The sequence below is a fragment of the Manis javanica genome, chromosome 7 (genome assembly GCF_040802235.1).
Source record: "Manis javanica isolate MJ-LG chromosome 7, MJ_LKY, whole genome shotgun sequence".
Classification (NCBI taxonomy): domain Eukaryota; kingdom Metazoa; phylum Chordata; class Mammalia; order Pholidota; family Manidae; genus Manis; species Manis javanica.
Genome location: NC_133162.1, coordinates 63,401,011 through 63,422,859, shown reverse-complemented (window position 1 = coordinate 63,422,859; position 21,849 = coordinate 63,401,011). Strand labels below are relative to the sequence as shown.

Sequence of the window (21,849 nt, the reverse complement as noted above, 5' to 3'; positions counted from 1 at the left end):
CATCCACGGAGTCCTCAGTGGATGATTAGTGATCCGGAAACTTTTTAAGAGTTGCATGGTTATCTTAATTTTTCTCTCATCTGGCATAAAATGATAGATAAGTGGTCTTTTACTATATCAAGCCTGGCCTTTGATTAATATGCTGGAGAATCTAATATTTTAAAACTTGTAACATATTTGGGGTTCCATTCTCTCATGAGAGAATCATAGCCATAAAGATGGAGTACAGTGCGCCCAGAGGCTAAAAGGAATGACTGATGAACACCTGCTTCTTCAGCCAGTTCCTCTCAAAAAGTGATTCGGATCTAAGTGTTGTTTCAGGATTTACGGTGTGGGAATAGACCCTATTTTCTACAAATGTCACTAAAGCTGAGGAGGAAGGGAACTGCTCAGTTAAATTGTGCATTTTGTAATTGCTTTCACTTGTTTTTGTTTTCATTGTTTTTCTTGGTCTCTATGATTAATCGAAATTTGCTTCCTTATTGTGAATACAGTTGTTTTTACTTATCTCCAAAGCTTCTTAGGATCTAATTCCTCTTTCATGCCACCACTTCAAATCTTTCTATCTGGCATAATCTTTCAAGTCTTGCTGTTTTCAGCTGAACATTCTCAGAGTCTCCAGTTCATCCTTTTCTGGAGGTGCTCTCATTTACCAGCTTCTTTCCTCCAATGGGATTTGGGACACAGTTGTGGGTACACAGGTGTTCCTTGAGCTTCGCATGTATCAGTGAATAATTAGAACACTTTGAACAAAAGAAAAGGTTAAATTATGGTGCATGTTCATGACAGACTGTTACACAATCTTTATGCTTCAAAAGAAAGTTTCTGACCATTGGAAGTGTTCAAATTACATTGAAACTCAGGATTCTCAGTAGCATAACCTTAGTTGTAACAAAGTATATGTAAATATATATATACGTACAGGTAAGGAAAAATAAACAATGAAATTTATCACAGTGAAACTGATGGTGGTTTTTTATTTTCTTCTTCATTGTTTTCTGTTTTTCTACAATGAACATATGTTCATTTTTTTGTCCATAGAACCAGCTACACATTCTATTCCAGGTGAGAAATGATACACATAGAGGACAAGAGAATCATAACCCTCTTTTATCTGTGCACTGCTTCCCTTAATGAAACCAAAGCTTAAGTAGGACATTTCATTTTTTGATTACCCATAAAAACAGGTATTTGGAATGAGATCTTTTTCTTATTTCATTGCTTTGAAACCCCTTGTATTTACAACACTCCATTCCCCAAATAACTTTATTCAGAGTGGTAGAGAGTGTTTAATTGGATCCTAGAGAGGTGCAAAATTTAGAGTATAGGAAAATGTTTAAACAGAAAGTCCTTATGTGGGTTAGAATGGTTGTACTGAAAAAAAGACAGACAGTAACACATGTCAGGAAGGATGTGGAGGAAAGGGAACTCTTGTATATTGCTGATGGGATTATAAAGTGGTCCAACTACTTTGGAAAAAAGTGTGGCAGTTTCTTAAAAATTTTAATATAAATTTACCATATCATTTAGTAATCCTACTTATAGATATCTAAGAGAAATGAAAACATCAGCCCACACTTGTATATGAATGTTCATAGCAGCATTGTTAACAGTAGCCAAAAAATGGAAATAATTCCAAGTGTTCATCAACTGGTGAATGAATAAACAAGATGTAGTATACCCACACAATGAAATATTACTTGGCAATAAAAAATAATGATTTTCTGATAAATGCAGCAAATTGAGTGAACCTCTAAAATATTATGCTAAGGGCAGGTAGCCAGATGGAAAAGATTGCTGATTGTATAATTCCATTTATGTAAAATGCCCAGAAAAGATAAATACATAGACAGAAAGAAAATTAATGATTGCCTGAGGGCTGGAATAGAGATTAATTACAAATGGGTAGGAGAGATTTCCTTGAGGTAATGGAAATTTAAAACTGGATTTTATGATAGTTGCACAACTCTGTGAATTTACTAAAAATCATTGAATCATGCTCTTATAAAGGATGAATTTTATGATATGTAAATTATGCTTCAAAAACGCTGCTAAATTTTTTAAAAGGGATATGTGGATTAACTTTTCTTTGTAGTTGTCCAGATCTTATTATCAAACTTCCAGGAGAGTCATCCATGAGCAGAGCATCACAGCCAGTGAGAGGGCAAATTATAGTCTGGGCTATAGCTCTTCCACAAGGCCAACCTCACCTTAGGCTGCACTTCTCCCATCTAGCTCCTCATAGAATTTGTTGTGCATTCTAACTTGTAATCTCTTTTTATTTGAAGATTGACTGAGAACCTGCGTAACACTAATATTGAAACTATAGTAGGAATTTCATCTTACTTGCCACACAACAACAATGCTAAAGACAAATGCTATTTCTTGCCTTCCTACTTACAGGCATGTTTTATAATCAGAGTTGTCACAAAGGAAAGGAAATTAATATTCTGTTGATATATACAGTGGAAATATATATCATGATCATGGGACTGACTTGGTCACCACTCATCATGCATCTCACAAAGTGGCAGAACTCCTTGTGACAATTGGGTGACTGATAGTCACTCATTCTTCAGTGAGTTTTCACAACTGAAAATAACTTGACATTGAGCATGAAGTGTGAAATGTATAATTTTGTTTTAGAAAACATTTTTCCCATTCTAGCGATTTGGAGCTCCTTATCACAAGTGATATTCCTAGGTATTGTGTTCAAGAAAGAACCAATATGTTGCTTTAAAAATCCTGTTTGCTTATTGTTAGGGAAACAAACTTCTATTTTAATTTTTTTAGATAAATAATAGTTGAAATCCGTTCTGTGAAATCTCTAAGTAGAAATTTTGTCTTCTTAAACTTCTTTTTCTTTTAACTTTCAACTTTTGTCCAAGTAAGCCATAAGTACAACAATAATGAGTGGCATTGACTTGCAGACTTCTGTGTTTTTTTCTGCTTTTGATATTTTATATAACAACAATCTATCCCCTTTCGGGGACTAATTTTAATGTTCTCTTATTCTTCTGTTTAGTACCAGCTCAGTTAAACCTGGTATTGACATTATCTTGGGTATTGACTGATCTGGTTTGGGATCACTTTTGGAAAAGTTTATTAGGGAATGGGTCTCCATTAGTTTCTCCTTTTAGGTTAGTTTTCATTTTAATCCACGTAAGCTATGTGGGCTTTTTAGTTTTCAGTTTTTGTTTTTGTTTTTAATTTACTGGCTTATTCATTCATTCAACCAACCAACATTTAATGAGAACTTAGTGTGCCATGTATTAGAAGTATGGAACTGAAAGAGTCTCAAATTCAAGAGATTCACCAATAAGTCAATTGACAATGAAAATATGAGTGCTATTACAGAGGAAAGGAGCAGGGTTGAGGGGGTCACTTAACAATAGGTTGGGAAATAAATCAGAGAATCTTGAGGAATAGGCCAGTTGGAGAATGGAGGGAAGATGTAGCAAACAGATATAAAAACAGGTGCAAAACTAGTAGTAATTCTATAGCACCTTACTACACTGATGGACAGTGACTGTGATGGGGTATGTGGTGGGGACTTGCTAATAGGGAGAGTCTAGTAACCATAATGTTGCTCATGTAATTGTACATTAATGATACCAAAATTAAAAAAAAACTGGGTGTGAAACTGGAGTGCACAAAGGAACCCAGTGTGGATAAACTAAAAATATTTCAGTTTAGGGAATGGGGTACATGGGTAAAAATGTTGTGGGTGATAGCCCTTGAGCAGATTGTGTAAACTTCTTATTTTGGGAAAAAGAAACTCCTTTTCTTCCTAATCTGCAAAGTGGAAATAGGCTATACAGGTTGCTCAGAAGAGTGCTAGCATATAATAAGTGCTTTATATTCATTACTGGTGGTAAGGGTTCTATATAACATCTCTTCGGCTTAAAGATTAAGGAAACTTTCTGGTTAACTTTTGGTTTAAATATGAAATTCTAAAGCCTGATAAATAGTCTGTGGCCCAGATAGGTGGGTGCCTCTTGTTAATGTTTTAAAATGTTTACTAATTATGAGTTGTACTTGCTAAATTTATTTGCTGGAATTATTAGAATACAGCAATCGCCAGTGGAAAGCAGAACACCATAGTGTTTGATAGGTCAGGCTCTTAAAGTCAGACTTTCAAATTTCCTGTTTGTAATCTGCAAAATTAGACTAATCATAGTTTATACTTAGTGTTTTTCTGAAACTTGGAAAATGAAGTGGCTAGCTAGTGCCAAGCTCTTAGAAAGACTTCTGAAATATTAGTTAAACGTCATAATCTTTCTGTAGTCTTTTTTTTTTAATGGAAATATACTTGGCATACCATATTCTATTAGTTTCAGGTGTACATCACAGTGATTTGATATTTTTATGCATTATGAAATGATCCCCGTAAGTCTAGGTGTCATTTATCACCATACAAAGTTATTACATTATTGACTATGTTCCCTACATTGTGCATTACAACTCCATGACTTATTTCTTTAAAGTGGAAATGTATACCTCTTTATTCCCTTCACCTATCTTACCTACCCCTAGCCTCTCCCCAGACTCTATCTCTAACAGTTTTTTTCCTGAAAGCTTTTCCTCCAAGATCAGGAACAAGACAAGCATGCCTGCTTTTGCCACATTTGTTCAACATAGTATTGAAAGTGGTGGCCACAGCATGTAGCTTGTTTTCGATGGTAAATTAGTGTATGTGTTTCCTCTCAGCATAGCTCTGATGTATATTTTTACCATTTATATTTGTATTCCCCATCTTTAAAATTTTCCTGTTTTCCCCATTTAGTTAATACAATGCTAGTGAGTGCTTTTGAAAGCAAAAAAGCTTTAAAGTTTTTCAAATAGCAGGTTAGGCATGTCAGTGAGCAACATGGGGTACAGCAAACATTCTTGTTTTCATGAAATAGAATGGAGTGGAATTGAATACATAGGAGTGCAGAGGGGTCAGTAAGAGTAAGTATTATTTCATTGAATTTTGTTTCAGGGGTGTGTATATTAAGTCACTGTGTCAAATATATTTCCTGCTATGGATTTTGGTCAAAAAAGTTTGAAAGTAATTGCTCTAAAGGGCAAAGGAGCAAGTATTATGAGTCTCTCCTTTATTTGCATCAGAAGCCCAGATTGTTGTATTCTTTAGTTAAAATCTAGCAGATGAGAAAAGAAAAAAAAATTGTTTGTTGTAAAGAGTTACTGCACATAACTTTAAAGGATATGTAGGTTTTTAGGGTGCAATGGGAAAAATTATGTCATTCTAATGCTGCTGGAAACTTGGAAACTATTTGGACTTCAAGTTATGTAAAAAGGGAGTTTGGGAAAATAAGGTGAATTTTTCCCATTGCTTTTGTGAGCGTGTGCACATGTACACCCACCACAATATGTACAGACAGCTTTAGGAGTATGAAGCAAATTTTGTTTTCTCTCTCTGTTCTTACATTATTATCCATTCAAATTTTTGTCTATTTGGGGCAGCCAGCTTAATCCTATCTATCTGTACTCTCTTACTGTGTTGATATTTTTCTTTACTGTAAGGTGTTCTCTAATTACTTTGTGAATAAAATGTTTTAGATTTAAAGTAAAATTGGTACAAAATTATGCTTGTAGCTAAAAATGTGCTCTCTTTAATGATTGAATTGGGGCTGGTTATTTTATGTAAGGGTCTCTGATTGTCCTTTGATAGAGCTGTGCCTACTGATCCATGTCTCTTTTGGCTGGTGAAAGTAATTCAGAGCATGGTGAGTCCTTAATGACAAAGGAGTGTATGTTTCCTTTGTAAGCCATCAGTTTCTTGGCTCCATTATAAGGGTGATGCTTGGAGCCTTAGTAATTTCCAACTAATGCCTCTTTTAGAGACTATGTCTAAGTAAATGGATCTTGTTTTTAAGCTCATGTAATCCTTACATTTAACTTTTAATGACTAGATTTGAGCCATTTTTGCTTAGCTACCATCAGTAAACTATTTTGGTAAGCTCTGCTTTAGATTTGAGCAGAGGTTCTGAGGTTCCAATAGATGCCAGTCAGAGGTATAGAAAGAACTGATTTAATTCTCAATGGCCTGAGTAAAGATCTAGAGGCAGCCACTCACATACTTAAGAAAACAACTCCCTCAAATCTGTCCATGTCCATTTAGCTGACTTTCTTATTTTCTACCTTAAGAGAAAAAAAAATTCATATTATGGTATTGCCACACCCTGATAATGACAGTGGACTTACTCTTTATTTGAACAAATTCTTATTCCTCAAATAATTTATCTGAGCATTTGGCAGCAAGGGAAAGTACAAATCAATCACTGCCAACTCAAAAGCCCATGTATCAGGTCAGGTAACTTAAAATAATGAATCAAGAAAAAACATGGCATTCCTGGTCAAGCTTTTGTTTTCTTGCATCTCACAGATCCCTGGTTGCAGAGAAATATTTATGTACTATTAAAAAGTGAAGGTGTAAGCATGGTAACAAATAGCAATGGACTCCTTCATTATGGGGGAAGAAGAGAGATTGGCATTGTCTGTGGCAAAATGAAAAACACAAGCCTTGCCTGTCTAGCCCCTACTCCAGCTCCCGTGGATAGTTGTCACTTGGGAAGTCAGGCTTAGTGGTTTTAGATCTTTTTTCAGGAGAAGTCAAATCCAGATTTTTAACAACAAATCTCCTGGCTTAAAAATGTTGGGTCAGCTTATTTTTGGACACTCTGCAGGCCGAACAAGATTTATCTATAAGCTTAGCTTTGCCTATCGGTTGCCAGTTCATGGTTACTCAGCTGAAAATCTTCCAAGAACAGGTAGAACTTCTTCATTGCTAGAAGTTAGTAACTGTGAAGATCTTTGGAACCCTTCTCTTTTGAGGAAGTAGCATCCTCGGGTCTTAATTTAATAAACACGTATTGGTCACCAGTTTGTGGTACTTTGGAGAATGCCAAGGTTTCTGTGGTGGGTCATGTATCCCTGAGATTGGAGAAGAGAGCACCTGAGGTTGCAACTAAAGCAGAATGACATACATGCTTGAGTGGGGGCTGGGCTGGGGTGGGGGTCTTTAGAAAGCTCTGTGAGAGTGATAAACCCAACCTAGGTACTAGAAAAGCTTTGCAGAAGGAGTGATAATGAATAAGACTCCCTTGTTTGAATAGGACATTGATATAAAAGGAAAGGGAAATTTGTTGAGAGAAGAGAAAGTAAAAGCAACTCTACATTATTTTTTAGGCTTTAATGTGTCTTAAAATGATAAGGTTGGGTATGATTGGAGGGTAGAGTATGTGAGGAAGTATAATTGGGATCAGGCCAAAGGGAACCTTGCATATTAGTCTATAGTTTTGATATCTGATTATATAGTTAAAGAGAAGCACTCCAGGGTTTAGGCCAGGAAAAAAAACGTCATCTGACCTGGTCTCTCCTGTGTTTTTATCCTAAATCTCAGACTCTGTTCCCTCAAAGTGTTAGGAAGCCTTCTGTGAGGGGTTGGATAAAATAGGCATTCTACCTGGATACTAATTAAGAAGTTATATGATTTCTAGAGACACAATTCTTAAAAATCACCTTTGCGTTAGTCACAGTAAATTATGTCCTTGTGATTTCCAGATGCATCCTTAAAGCAACGTCCAGGAGGCGATCAGAATACATAGCAATTTTACTAGTGTGCGGAACATATTAGCTGGTGTTTGGGTTCAGTGCAGAGGGTATAATACCTCTGTTATAAGCAACTAATAGAAATCAGGGAAACATGAAGTAGTTGGAATTAGGTTGAAATAGGTTGGAAAGGAAATGCGATGGTGACCTTAACCATTTTAACAAAAAAAAAGAGGTTAGATTGTATGCAGTTGCCAACAGTATGAAAGTAGAATGAAAATATGATAATGTAAACATAAGCCAATAAAACACTTTCTAATGATAAAATATTCAAAATAAGAGGAAAAACTTTACATTCATGAGAGAATTGTCTCAGATGTAAAAGGAAACACAAGAGTACATCAGGATATAGGGACAGATTTTTTTTTTCCCTCATAGAATGCCAATGGTCAAAATTCTCTTGTGGGTAATGTGCCATGAAAGACACCTGTTGACCAGTATTTGGGTGTTGGTCAGGAAAAACCAATCAATGTGCCAAATTATAATTAGATAAAAAAGAAGTGTCCTAGACAGATGGCCATTTTGGCACAGTTGGTATAAACAGTATATGAATTACTGTGAATTGCTTTAAGACATTGTTTCTCTCTTCTAAGAAACCCAGCGTAGACTGCATGTGACTCCTGTTCATCATTTCAATAGTAATTATGGGTCTAAATTAATCGCTTAGTTCATCACTTGCCAATTACTTGATGTGACCTTTCTAGATACTTTAGAGACAAGAAAACAATTTAGCTAAATACTATTAAATAAATCATCCAAGGTTACAAAATAAAAGAAAAGTAAAATCTTCAGTTTCTAATATTTTGCATAGTTAAAGGAACAGAGCAAAAATGAATTCCTATAAGGCTATTGAACAAATTCATAGTTAAGCAAAGAGATAACATGGCTGAAGTAAATAAATCAGGGAAATCTGTGATGGTAGCACTCAGTATTTATGAAGAAATTCATTTAACTGTTGAATGGATGAAAAACTGCTGTTTAGTGGTTTAATGTTATGTTCATTTAGTTTTAAAACTGTAAACTGTCTAAAGTTCTTTAGAGAAGGAAAAAGTATTGAAATGCATGAGTTTGCATATTTTTGTTTTGTTTTATAACTGGATAAAATGAAGGTTCCTATGGCCAGAATTCTCACCTGGCCCTGGCTGGCTAGCTCACTACACACGTGTGGGCAATGCATCGTTATTGATTCTATATAAAGAGCCCTACCCAGTACTCTGGGCGACACGGTGGCACTGCTGCAAGGCTGCAGGAGAGAAGAGCAAAGGCTGGAACAGTGACAGCACCGAGGACAGAGACTGGGACAGCTGTGCAGGCAGTTTCACTCTGAGTGAAAGGGATTTTAGTGACTGACCTGCCATAGTGGAAGTTGGGTATAACCCTTTCACCCCAAGAACATTTTACTGTCATTTCTTTGGTCACACTGAATCCCCATAGCCTGGGGCTGAAACCATTGGCAAGACAATAATCAAAGTCTTCTTACTCCCTTATGAATACGATTTTGGAAGAGGGAAATCAACACTTCCCTGGGGACTTTGGGGACTTTGGATTTTGCCTTTAGCTTCACCAGTAGCCACCTATATTCAAAAGTAAAGCCATTGATACACTATAATCAATTCTGTAAATTAACAGAGTTAGATGAAAAAAATATTTGGGTCCTCTGCATCATATAATGAATTATTCATTCTATGCTTTATTTATTTACTACTGAGTAATTGGAATTGAAAGTGCAAGAGTAAGCTGATTGATGGTAGACATCTCTATGAGAACACAACTTTGTCTGGCACAGAACAGTGGGTAATAAGTATTTAATTAACTAATGGCTCTATCGCCTCCTAGATCACAGGGTGATTTGAATGGTACAGTGGCATGATAAGCTTAGGGCACTAAAATTTAGGAACACCGTACCCAGGCCAACAGAAAGGGCTTTTCATTTGACCCACCTGCTCAGCCAGAACCCAAATATCTGTTTGTCCATTTCCAGCTCATTCTGTTCTTTGTTCTTTTTGACCTTTACTTAACAAATTTGCCTTTTTTTTTACTTCTAGGTTATTTTCACCTGTGTCAGTCTTTGACAGGTAGCAAATGAGAACAGTGTGATTTAATGGTTTCCCTTGAGTTCTATTCTTTTCAAGGGAAGGTTTGAATATGCAGAATGAGACACCCTTTGCTTAATCCTAAATTAACAACAAATTGGGCTGACTGTAGATAGTGCCTAATTTAGTGGCTAGGCATCTTGTGTTGATCCAGTTGGTGGTCCATATTTTAGGCTTTCTTTCTGAATACCCTCTCAAGAAAAAGTGATTTTCAACCTGGACCATTATATGTGAAATAATAAAGGTAGTTAAGTGTGAATGGGTAGGAGTAGAAAAAGATGAGTGATCATTGATGTGCCTAGAGATAAGGATTTTGTATTTTTCACCAATTAAATGATAATAACAATTTAAAGTTATGATTGATGATTCTATGGGCTATGACTAATGATTTTTTTATTACAAAGTTGTAAATTTCATGATAGAATTAGCATAGTTTTTCTGGGTCTCTATCTCTGAATTTTTTTAGGAAATGGCAAGGAATTTTTTTTAATTTCTGATATGTATACTCCATTTTCGAACCTCTCTTTTCTTAGGCCTTTTCTTGAAGTCCCAGGCATAAATACATATTTAAGCAGTCCCTGCAGTGCTAAGTCACTAAAATGAATGAGCATGTGGTGTCTAGAGGTTGGTAGTGAGCAGCAAGATGCCTTACCAAGTTCACTAAGCAGTCATGAGAACAGCGATGTTGTTAGCATTTAAGTATTTGATAAGTCATTGAGTGCTATTATTCATTCATCAAACCATCACAGTTCTAACTGCTCTAGTCTAGAAACTACAAAAAAAAAATGACGTTCACTCTTCAAGGACTTTATTTGCTTGCCATCTTCTGTGTTTTAATATAAACAGAAGAGTTAGGCACTCCTGCCCATGTCATTTACATCCTATCTCTGATTAGAATCGAATTACGGGGACAAGAACGAAGCAATATGTACTCCTTTTTCAGTTCAGTTAATTAATTGAAAATAATGACACTTTGGAAGTGCTTTTGCCAATTAGGAATGGGAAGAAGAGTCAACGAACTAATTAAGGTTATAGAGAAGAAAGATAAGCCCACTCCTAATGAACCAAAGAAGTGCCTTAAATGGCTCACAGGGACAGACAGGCCTTGTCTCATCAAAGAAAATCCAAGCTCTGCAAAACAACAGCAGCTGTCTTCGTAGACTGCAAATCTAAGAAAGTAAACTGCGGCTTTGACCCTAAGTGGTGTAATGTTTTTTAAGGCACTGCTTTGTACTTTTTCAGCAGATATACTTTAAAAATAATTTTAACATGTTTTAAAATAGGAGAAATGAGGACTGAAACTTTATATAAGCCATGTATAAAACAAAACATGCAAAAATAATTAGAAAAAGAAAAGACTGAAGGGAACAGAGACCACTATCTAAAAGCTAAAGTTGTTGTTGAGCTTCCCAGAAGCCAAGTTTTGAAAACATAAAACATTAGTTCTTATCTTTAATTTTTCAGTTAAAGAAACAAATACATTACTCAGGAGAAATAAACCTTTTTATGTTACTGAATTCCAAATCAAAGTAAATTATCAGGTTTCTTATTTAAATGTTTTTATTAAGAGTTAATTATAAAATGGTATTGTCATAATAAGGCATTTGATTTATTTGATAAAGCTTGAAAATAGCCTCTAAATCATTTTTCTGTCCATGAGTGTACATACCTTTGCTTCAGACCTCTTCCTACCTCTGTGACCTTGGGTCAGTGACCTCTCTCAACCTTAGTCTCTGGATCTACTATTAAATCGCTATGCTATGGTACTTTCCTTAAGAAATTATTGTGAAGATTAAATGAGGTAATGCATCAGGAGCAAATTCCCCGGTGCATAATAATTGCTCAATAAGGTGGAGCAAGCAGCAGTCATTGTCACCTTCCTCAGCATCATCAAGGTCATTCCTATCATATCCCTCCCAAGGACCTGCACTGGATCTCCCGACTTTAAATAGCACTTAGAGGGGGAATTGGAGTCTTACTTCAGTGCAGGGATCCACCTGCCTATGTCATTACATGTGTTCGGGAATATCTAGAACATAAGATATTAAACCAGCAACAGGCCGTGATAATGCAGTAGGTCTTATGGTGTCAAGAATCTGAAGCTACTGGAGAAATCTGATTTACATTTCTCTCAAGGCCTTTTTTTTGGCTTTTTTTTTTTTTTAACTGTTTTCTTCTTTCTTGTCTGCTTTGGCCACGTTTGTATCTGCAAGGATTATGTTAGCTGCCTAGAATAGGAAAAAAAACACAAATCAGAAAATAAGTATCAAGGAGTGACTAATACTAACTTAACTTCTTCACTTGTCCTATTGCAGTTGTGAATTGTGTTTTTCTTAGAAAACTATACTTGCAGATCAAAATGATCAGACTACTTTTTTTGGGTGTCTCCGGAGATTTAGGGATGAGCTTTGATGTTTTTTAAGGTCACCGAGTCCTTCAAGTTCAGGAAATTAGGCTTCATGGTGCTCTCAAATGAACAGTTCCGGTTCTCCACGTAGCTCTTAAACTTGCAAAGTCTTCTGACCGGCTCTCAGCAACCCAGCAATAGATGTTTGGCTCTTTTTACATTTGGTTAGAATAAAAGATGTGAATATGGAATTAAGTAATATGTTTTCTCTCTAAATATACAAGTTTCCCTTCGGTATTTTTCCATATGTTCATCCTTTTTGCTTGTTTGCTGAGTCTGTGTACTTTGATTACTGTAATGGTTTCTTACAGGTGGCAAATGAATGCCATATGTGGTCAAAGTATAAATGAGGGATATGGGTAAGGAAACAAATATGATAGTGAAAGAATCAGATAACCAGAAAAAAAAAAGTTCCACAACTCTGCTACACAGGAGAATTAAAGAGTCATAGCCAAATTTTTGGTTTGTTTGTTTAGTTATTCTAATTAGCATCCCAGAAGGGCCAGGGAAAGGAAAGGCATTAAACAGTGATTCAGGGGGTCAAAGCAGTCGGCTGAGGGCTGCTTCGAGGAGTGCATGAGTGGGAAGCATCACCAATTTCACCGCATGAGTTGTCCTGGTCCCCCTTTCTTGCATTTGCAAATGTGGATCATGGAGGAGGCTGCTGAGAGGTCCACACAAAGTAATTAGATAAGAATTAGATCAACTTCTGGGTGATGAATCTTTCAGTTTATGGGCAAGGTAGTAGATGATGAAGTAATAATGCCCTCCCTGGAAGATGAGGGCATTCCTGCACACTTCCTGGGTGATAATGTGGCTCTCACATGTTTCTTGGGCACCCAGGAAGTTCTTATCTTGAAAGTTCTCTGCCATGTCCAATCAACCGGTTATTTGGAGACAGTCAGAATTCTCTATTCTTAGACAACCTCTGAGTGATCGGTTGATATTGGCCCATTCTGGTAACATCCCACCATCTTTTGAACTCATCTCTGCTCCTCTTTTAAATGTACAGGAATCATCTTGTATTTTCCCCAGAGGTGTTTATTTCCTTTTTCTTTCCTCCACAAGAACCCTTTTCTTTTCTTTCTTAAAAATGGACCTAGATCGCCCATTAAAACTGGAGTAAAAATCAACCAAAGCAGTTCTTTTTCCTTAAAGAGGCTTACTCTTCAAATTTTAAGAGGGGGAGTATTTTCATTGCAACATTTTAGTAAATCAGTGATGATAATAACATTTATTGGGTCATTGCCCCATCAATTACTTTGTTCTGTAATTTACATTAAATCTCAAAAATGTTTAGAGGTTCTCTACTTATCCCCATTTTATAAATAGAAGCATTTAGATTTTGTTGTGTAAAAGAAGCATGATTTGAATCCAGAAAGTGATTTTCAAGCTCACACGACTTCTCTGTATTATCTTTTGGTAATCCACAAAAAGTAAAACATAAAGCAAAAAAATGGTTTTTCCATTGCCAAACAATAGGAATGTTCATATCTTGATACAGAGTAATGATTAACATGGGAATGTAACTTCTAGTGATAATATTTGTTTGTTAGAGAAGATCACAACTGAGAAGAACTTTTCTTTGTGCTTATGTGGTATGGATTGTCGTAAATATGAAGAATAACAAGAAAAGGCCTCTGCTTTCAGAGCCCCCAATCTACTGGGAAGGCCTATATGACAAGTTGAAGTAAATATTTAAGCAAAAGTTAAAGTAAGTGTGGAGATGAAGCACAGAGTTAGAATAATCATAATCCTTGGGTCATGACCCCTTGTTATTGTCAGTTCATATATGGCCCCCCTTATTCATTCAGCTAGTCATCTATTTATTCCCTCAACTTCTCTGCCCCATTATCGCTCCACTGACAACCGCCGTTTAAGAAATCAGCTTCCCATTCTGTGGGCAAGGGCATAAGAATTAATTTGCATTTCTGGTAGACTTCCCAATAAGCCTTTAAGACCCATTGGCCTTAAATACAGGGTTGTCGAATTTTATATACACTATTCTTTTGGAATAATTCAAAGACTTCTCTTAGAAGTTTGGGTCTATTGATTATACACATTGATAATGCTTTGGCAATGCTAGTTCTTAAAGAAAACAGAAAGAACCTAGGGGTCTCTATTTCACCTAAAAATAACTAACAGTGGGGTAAATCATGGCAGGGTTGTATGGGACATAAAGCAAATTAAATGGTTATCACAATGGGTCCAGCCAGAGCTTAATGACTAAACTAACTGAGGGATGTCTGGGAATGCTGGATTTCCGTCTGACCCTTATCTTCAATCCAAATTGCATTTTGAGCTCTCTGAAGTCACAAGAAAAAGTAGTGTTTCTGAAACTAAAGTAATCCATGTTTTTATCTTAAATCTCTATTTTCTAATATTGCTAGGGTTTTTTTCTTCTTTTCCTTTTTAAAGTCATCAGTTAATTCATTCTGGTAAGAAAAGCCCAGTGATTTCAGAATAACTGAGATGTAGTGATAGAAATTGATTTTTTAAATTAAATGTTTGTGCTTGACTTTTAAAAGAAAATTATCAGTGAAATACTGATTAATTTTTGGATACTCTGTCTTCCAGTCTCAAGTGTCATATTTAAGCAACCACCATCAGCGATTTTATCCAACAGTGTTTTGGGTAAAAACCTTAAAATGTTTTTCCTCAATGTTATTTCACTTACACATTATTTTAATTTTAATTAAAAATGCATTCAACACAAAAAGATTTAGTTCCAATGCAGAGAACTAAGTATCGTAAGACCTATTAATTCTTTTCTAAATCCCCATGTTAATTAATTATACTATTATCTCTATAAAGTTTTGCCCAGCTACTTTTAAATTGTAATATCTGATAAATATTGGAATAAAATTATTCATACTCATATTTCATAAAACTCTAATGTGTTGGCAGCTTACTTTTTTAAAACCTGACTTGTAAAGCAAGCAATATTTGTATTTGGAAGATGAGAAGTTTGATGTAACTGGACCCAACTAAGTGATAAAGAGATAGCTAATGTGCCTGACTGTGAACGGACCTTTGCAGAGTGCTTAGTGAATAAAAGCCCCCTTTGGTGTTCAAGTAATTCTCTGGTTCCTTTAAAATACAACTTTATTTTTTACCCTCCAAAGATTTCAGTGTTGAATTAACTCTCCAACACGTCTAAATGTTGCTGATGTAAAACAAACAACCAACAAACAAAAACCTGAAAAAAACCCAAACTTTTAGTTATGGAGACTTCCAAACATACACAAAAATATCTAGGAAAATAATATAATAAACCTTTAAGTCCCATTACCCAGCCTCAACAACTGTTATCCAGTAAGAGCCAATCCTGAGCCATCCTGTCCTTTACTTCTCATATTGCTTTGAAACAAGTTGCATATATTATATCACTTCATTGGTAAATTTTTTATATATGTCTCTAAAAGTGAGTTCTCTTTTACCCACACCATAATCACAATACCAATAAATACCTAAAAAGTACAAAACCTAAAAAAACACAATACTTAAAACAAATAATAAATTCTTAAAGTCATCACATTTTTAGCCTGGATTCACATATCCAATTATTTCAAAATTCATGACATAGTTTAACATGTTCTTCTGACCAACCTCTGTGCTTTCTATAAACTGGAGATTGGATCTTGACCCTGGATCAAGATTTTGGTTTGATTTGTGGTGGTGATGGTGGTAGCTGTGGTGGTGGTGGTGGTGGTGGTGTGTGTGTGTGTGTGTGTGTGTGGTATGTTAACTGTAGTTGGTTTTCAGTGTCTAGATGGATTCACTCATTATTTAGTTCATATATTCTAACCATAGCCTTCTTTATTACATGGAATACTTCTACCAAGGTAATTTATGGATTTAAATTTTTTAATGTTTTAATTCACTGGAGTTCTTGTTCTTACTAATATTAGCTCAGATTGTGTCAAATTAGACTACTTGGAGCCTTGGCAGGTTTGATTCTTGAGTTCTTTTGACATGGATCTAGTATTAGTCTTTAACAGTTTCCTTATTATCAGATATGATAAGACATTCCAGGCTCATCTTGCATGTTTCATGACTGAGGCTGGAATCAGCTATTTCTTCTTAGAGACCCACAGTCTCGGCATTCCAGTTGCCCTTTTCTACTAGGTTGGTCATTGTTTCTAAATCTTTTCTGCACATAAAGTTATAAGATGTTTATCTTTTTCCCATACCTTTGTATTTACAAATTAAAAATCAGCTCTTTGCTTGTAAGACTTTCTGCATCTAGGTGAGATTTAAAGTAGCTTACATTTTGCAAGGGTCTTCATTGGCATCTGTGAAACACTTACTGGTTAGGTATAGTGTTCCAGGTCACATTCAAAACATTTTCAATAGCATTTTACATGTTTAAAATTATATATATCTCATATTTGATCTCATATAAATATGTGATCCTTTGAGTATAATTTCTTCTGAAAATAATTGCTAGAAAAGATATTTACATGCTGAAGAATACACAGTAGCTTGTTAATGATGTGAATATATTAGTGAATCAGAATCCACTGACAAATTAGTCACCGTTTTTCTAATTAGAGTGTGAAATCTTAATTTTTTGGAGTCTGATTAACTGATAATGGTTATGTCATGGTGTTCTTGCAAAAACCTATTTTGATGGGCATTGCAATGTAAAAAGTGCCAGTTAATAGGCAAAACAAAAACAAAAGAAAAATCAAGGGCTGATTGTTTTCCTTTGAAAATTTCCTGAGCGTCTGATAAATTATGAACCTGAAGGTTCAGATGCATCAACATCATGATTAGCATTACTGGGTATTGTTTATTAGGCAAGCTTTCTGCAATTAAAGTTTAGAAAAATGCATACTTAAGAAAAGTTGAATCTGGATATCTGGAACTAAGGAGTTAGGCAATTGAAGGAAATTATCTAGTTCATTAGAAAAATTAAATTCAGCAAGTCTTTCATCTGACTTGGCTCTTGTAATACGGGTAAAATCAGTAATTAAGCCTGAACTCTCGTGTATTGTAATTTTCAAAACACCTGCAGGTGAGTGTGGGGCAGGAAATGATTGTCCAGACCCAGGAGTCTGGTAAAACTCTAGTATATAGCAGTAGACTGAATCTGTTCAGCCACTGGAACAAATGAGGCAGGTCTGTATGGGCTGTTAGGGAAAACTACAAAGTTTTCTATAGTTTCATGGCTAAGAACATGGGCGTGGAGCCAGACCACCAAACTTCACTCCTGGCACTGCTGACCTTGAGCAATTTACTTAATCTTTTATGTCTCAGTTTCTTAATCTTTAAAATAAGCATTATATTAACATATATTAGCATATATATGGGTGTGAGAATTAATTTCTCTCTTCCTCCTCTTCCTTCTTCATATTTTTGTCATCTTCATCCTCATGGTCTTGCTTAGTGACAAATTCAAGCTTTATGTAATTGTTTCTAAGGCACGATACTATTTGTGTCAATAAAAGCATGTGAATATATATCTGCGTACATAAACTTTTGTAAGTAGTTACATACACATGTAGGGAAACATACGTTATAAACTGTTAAAAAAATGGTTACTTCTGGAGAGCAAGTCTATTAAAGGGTGAGGAAAACTATATATGAGGCAGTCACTATATATTACACATTCTCTTGTTTTAAATTTGAACTAGATTTGCACTTGGTTATGTCTATGCATTTAAAAGAAAATAAAAACAGTGTAAATTGAAAAATAAGTGATTTAATTTAAAAAATAATAAATTGTGTGTTGTTCTTGACTGCAAGACCAGCCTAAGAAAAGATGGACATAGTAAGTGCCTCTGTGAAATTATTCCAAATTCCAAATACTTACTTATGGCCATTTCCCTAAATTATCTTTTTGTACTAGTCCACTTAATTCATTGAAATTCTGCCACTAGAGACTCTTATTTTTTTTTTGCTGTTAGTCAGTCCCCCTCTCTACAGCAAAAACTTTTGGAAAGGTTAAAGTGATCCTTCAGTTACTAGCATTTAGATATAAGTTCTATTTTCTGGGTGCATCTGCTTTCCATAGTGTCCAACTACTATCTGCACTCTGATAAAATGGTTGTTCTGATGGGTGGCAAGCTAGCGAGTTTTTGTGGGATCAAGATAAGAAAAAGCAAATGTCAAGCATGATGAAATGGAATGAAGGATATTTACAAAAAGAAGGCTTTTAGGTCTAATAGCTCTGAGTAAAAATCTCAGCTCTGCCCCATGAAGTGATGTATAACTTTGAATGAGTTACATTTAACTTTTTCTGACACCATTCTTAGTCAATAAAATGGAGATAAAAATGCCCAAATGCCTGGGAGGTTCATAAGGATCAAATAGGGTGTTTGAACTTGCCTACCATGGTCTCTAATTTAATATTCATTGCTATATTAGTAAAGCCCATATTTTCCCTTTTCATTTTTGGGCTAGATGAAGGGGCTGAATCCATTTCTGCATATACTAGTAATCAGCTGTGTGGTCTTGGTGAATGTGCTTCCTCTCTGTTTTTTGTTTTATTTACTTTCAATGTCTATGAAATGTGCATTAGACTGGTTGATCCCTAAATTTTGTACTAACTTGAATGTCCAGTAGTAGCCTGCTCCAAGAAATGACTGGGCACATCCTGGTCTCCTCTGCCCCTTAGCCTGCCGGCAGTCTTGGATAAAGAGATTTGACATTGTATCAGTCCTATTTAAAGCTTTATGAAAACCCAGTTTTAAGACAAGTTCCTAAGCTATGGATCTCTATATCCATTTTGGAACTGCCAATATAAATTCTAAAGTGATTAATGAAGTAGATGAATTCTGGGATGTTAGATGGCTTCATGAGAGGATGAAATGTCTGGATGGAAGAAACATTTCATCTAATTCACGGAACACTAATATCAAGCTTTCACGTCTGTGCGTGTTAAGAAATCATTGTCCCTGCCTTTGAAATTACCCTTGCTCAAATGGCAAATAACAGCCTCCATAAGGCCTGGTTTCTTCATCTATAAAATGAAGTTAGCAATACTAAATACCCTTAGGCAACCAATGGAGAAGAAAAAATGGGAACTGTGTTGCTGGCACAGGTGCCTACCAAATAGAGGATATACTTAATAATTATTTTTATTATTCCATTATATTTTGATTATTATGATCCCACAATAGTTTTTCTTGAATGCTATAAATCCTGTTAATAAATATTTTAATTGAGGAAGGCTGTCAGAGTGGAAATACAAAGATGATGATGTTGGTAATTATAATAACAGTAGCTAATAGTAATTGAGCCCTTAAGTTTCAAGCACTTTGCATATATTAATATATTAAATCTTTGAAACAACAGTATATAGTAAGTACTGTTACCATCATTTTAAGATGAGGAAACTGAGGCATAGAGGAAGAAATATAGGATATGGAGACAGTGATTAAACAGAAAACTCTTGAAGTTTGTGAAATAAAATATAAAAACCGACTCATGGTTAAAATGTAATGTAGGGTCAACAGAGAGTTGTTTTAAAACAGGACAGCCTGGAACAAGTGTATGTTTTCAATGGAGATGACTCAATGGAAAGAGCCACTGAAGGCACAAAGGAAAGAAATAAGGTGTTCTCAGGAACAATGGAAGACAGGAGGTGAGTGTTTCAGGGTGTAGGAGATGTGCAAGGAAATACCTGGCTCAGTCATGAAAGAACAAAGGGAATTTGGCTTGACCATACACCATTTCCATGTCTCCAGTTACTCATCTGAAAAGGAGAGCTGGACTGTTAATAATAATTAACTTTTCTCCAAATCAGTTCTTCAATGGCTATCAAATTACTTGATATTGTGAGAGCCTAATACAATCTGAATGTTTTGCCAACTTCAAAGGGCTCACTGTAATCCTAACATTTCTCATTGTTGATTTTTAGCTCCTGTGGCCTTCATGAAGTAAAGACTATTGACAATTAAGGTTTCAATTCATTTTTAGAAGATACCTTTAACTTAATGCTGCATCTTAATTACTTAATTGCTTAATATTTTGGAGCATTCTTTGAAGCCACCCTGATGTTTTTCTAATGGATTTGATCATTTATGATGACTTGCCTTAGTGCTTTATTGCATGGTATGTTTTCCTATGATGAATGTATTCCAGATTCAAAAGTCCATGTCTCATTTTCAACATTTCACTTTGTTATGAAATAATCCTTCTCTGTAAAGAAATAATTTTCCTTTTGGGTAATGGAAATCATATTTTCTGGTTACATATTTATATGTACTGTTTTTAAATTTACCAAGATCATTTTAAAACTCTGCCATCTCTTACTTATGTATATCATTTATCATTGAATTAATATTTATTCAGTGCCTCCTCTGAATAGGCCCAATTCTCAGAACTTTGGGGGATACAAGATGAATCATACATAAATCTAGCACTCAGAAAATTTACAGTCTTGGCAATTAAGTGAGATCTGCATAGCTCTCTCTGTAACTCTGGTCCCAAGTACGCTTCAAAGAAAATTATAAATTTTTGAAACACAACTGTTTTCAATAGACCTGAGTTTAAACTGTGGTGCTCTCTCATGTGGCACTCTGTGTGATCTGGACTGGTTGAAAAATCATATCATGCAATAAGAATTTATCCAAAGAGTATATCCTTCATTTAATACAATGGTAATAACACATTAATTTTTATTTTTCCATGAAACTCAGAATACTCCTTTATCTTCACAGCTTCTCTGTAAATAGAAAGAAAGAAGGTAATACTAGATGGTTTTCTTTCTCTTAATAATCTTTTCCTGATGGGCCTAGAGTAGCTGCAAATGTCAATTTGCCCTATAAATACTTTTTCTTGGTCATTTTCTTTGAACTGCCAAATGGCCTCTGCTTTATCAAAAAGGGTTTTGTTCAGTGACATTAAATATTCAGTTACAGAGAATATGTCATTTTGATTTCCAGCCTTTACCCCCCTTGAAAAAAAAATGTTGTGGAACAAAGAAGGAAAACAGAGCATTTCTAGGCATAAACATGCAGGAAGTAATATTCCTGTTGATATATTTTCTTATTATATTTGCAGTAAATTACATCCACCAGCAAGAATGCCTGCAATATCTGTAGAAAGCCTAACTCATCAATATATCAATTGATGGGGATTACCAGCTTCCGATATTTTTGTCCTATTTCATCAGGATTCAAAATGGAGATTTCAAGTTTCAGTGGACAATAGCCATAGAAAATGGAAGCCACTTCTTTCTTTTTTGAAACTAGTAATTTACTTGCATTACATCTGGAGCAAAAGGGACCTGGAATGAGTCATTCCTATTTGAAAGAGTAGAAATAATTACTAGATAGTACATTTATTGTTAATATACTAAGCACTGCGGATGTCTTTTTTCTACAACCAATCTTATTTAAATTGTGAATAATGATTTTAAACTTTTTTCTCTCTCTGAATAGTGATCCCCAAAGTATGTTTATAATTATTCTCAGTGTAAGGTGTGCTCTTTAGTTGCTAAGGAAACTGTGTGCCAAATTTGTTTCTCCACAGATAAGTAAAATATTTCTTCCTGCATTATCATTATGTAGATAAATAAACACTTAACTGGAACACATTCAAAGGAGAGCATAATATACACGGTTGAAGAATTTTCATGTTAAGGAAAGTAAACTATGTGTAAGAGCTGTCTATTTACAAACGGAAGAGGTGATAAAGCAGAACTGGCTATATGATTTGTGGGACCCGGTGCAAAATAAAACCATGGCTCCACTTGTTCCTCTGTTATTAAGACCTTCAAGA

The 21,849-nt window shown here is 35.2% G+C and overlaps 1 protein-coding gene across 2 annotated transcripts in view; it reads left to right on the top strand.

The window, feature by feature from the left end:
• Positions 1 to 21,849, top strand: part of PRKG1 (protein kinase cGMP-dependent 1) — a 1,271,722-nt gene that overhangs the window by 616,779 nt on the left and 633,094 nt on the right. The gene's annotated exons all lie outside the window — the stretch shown is intronic.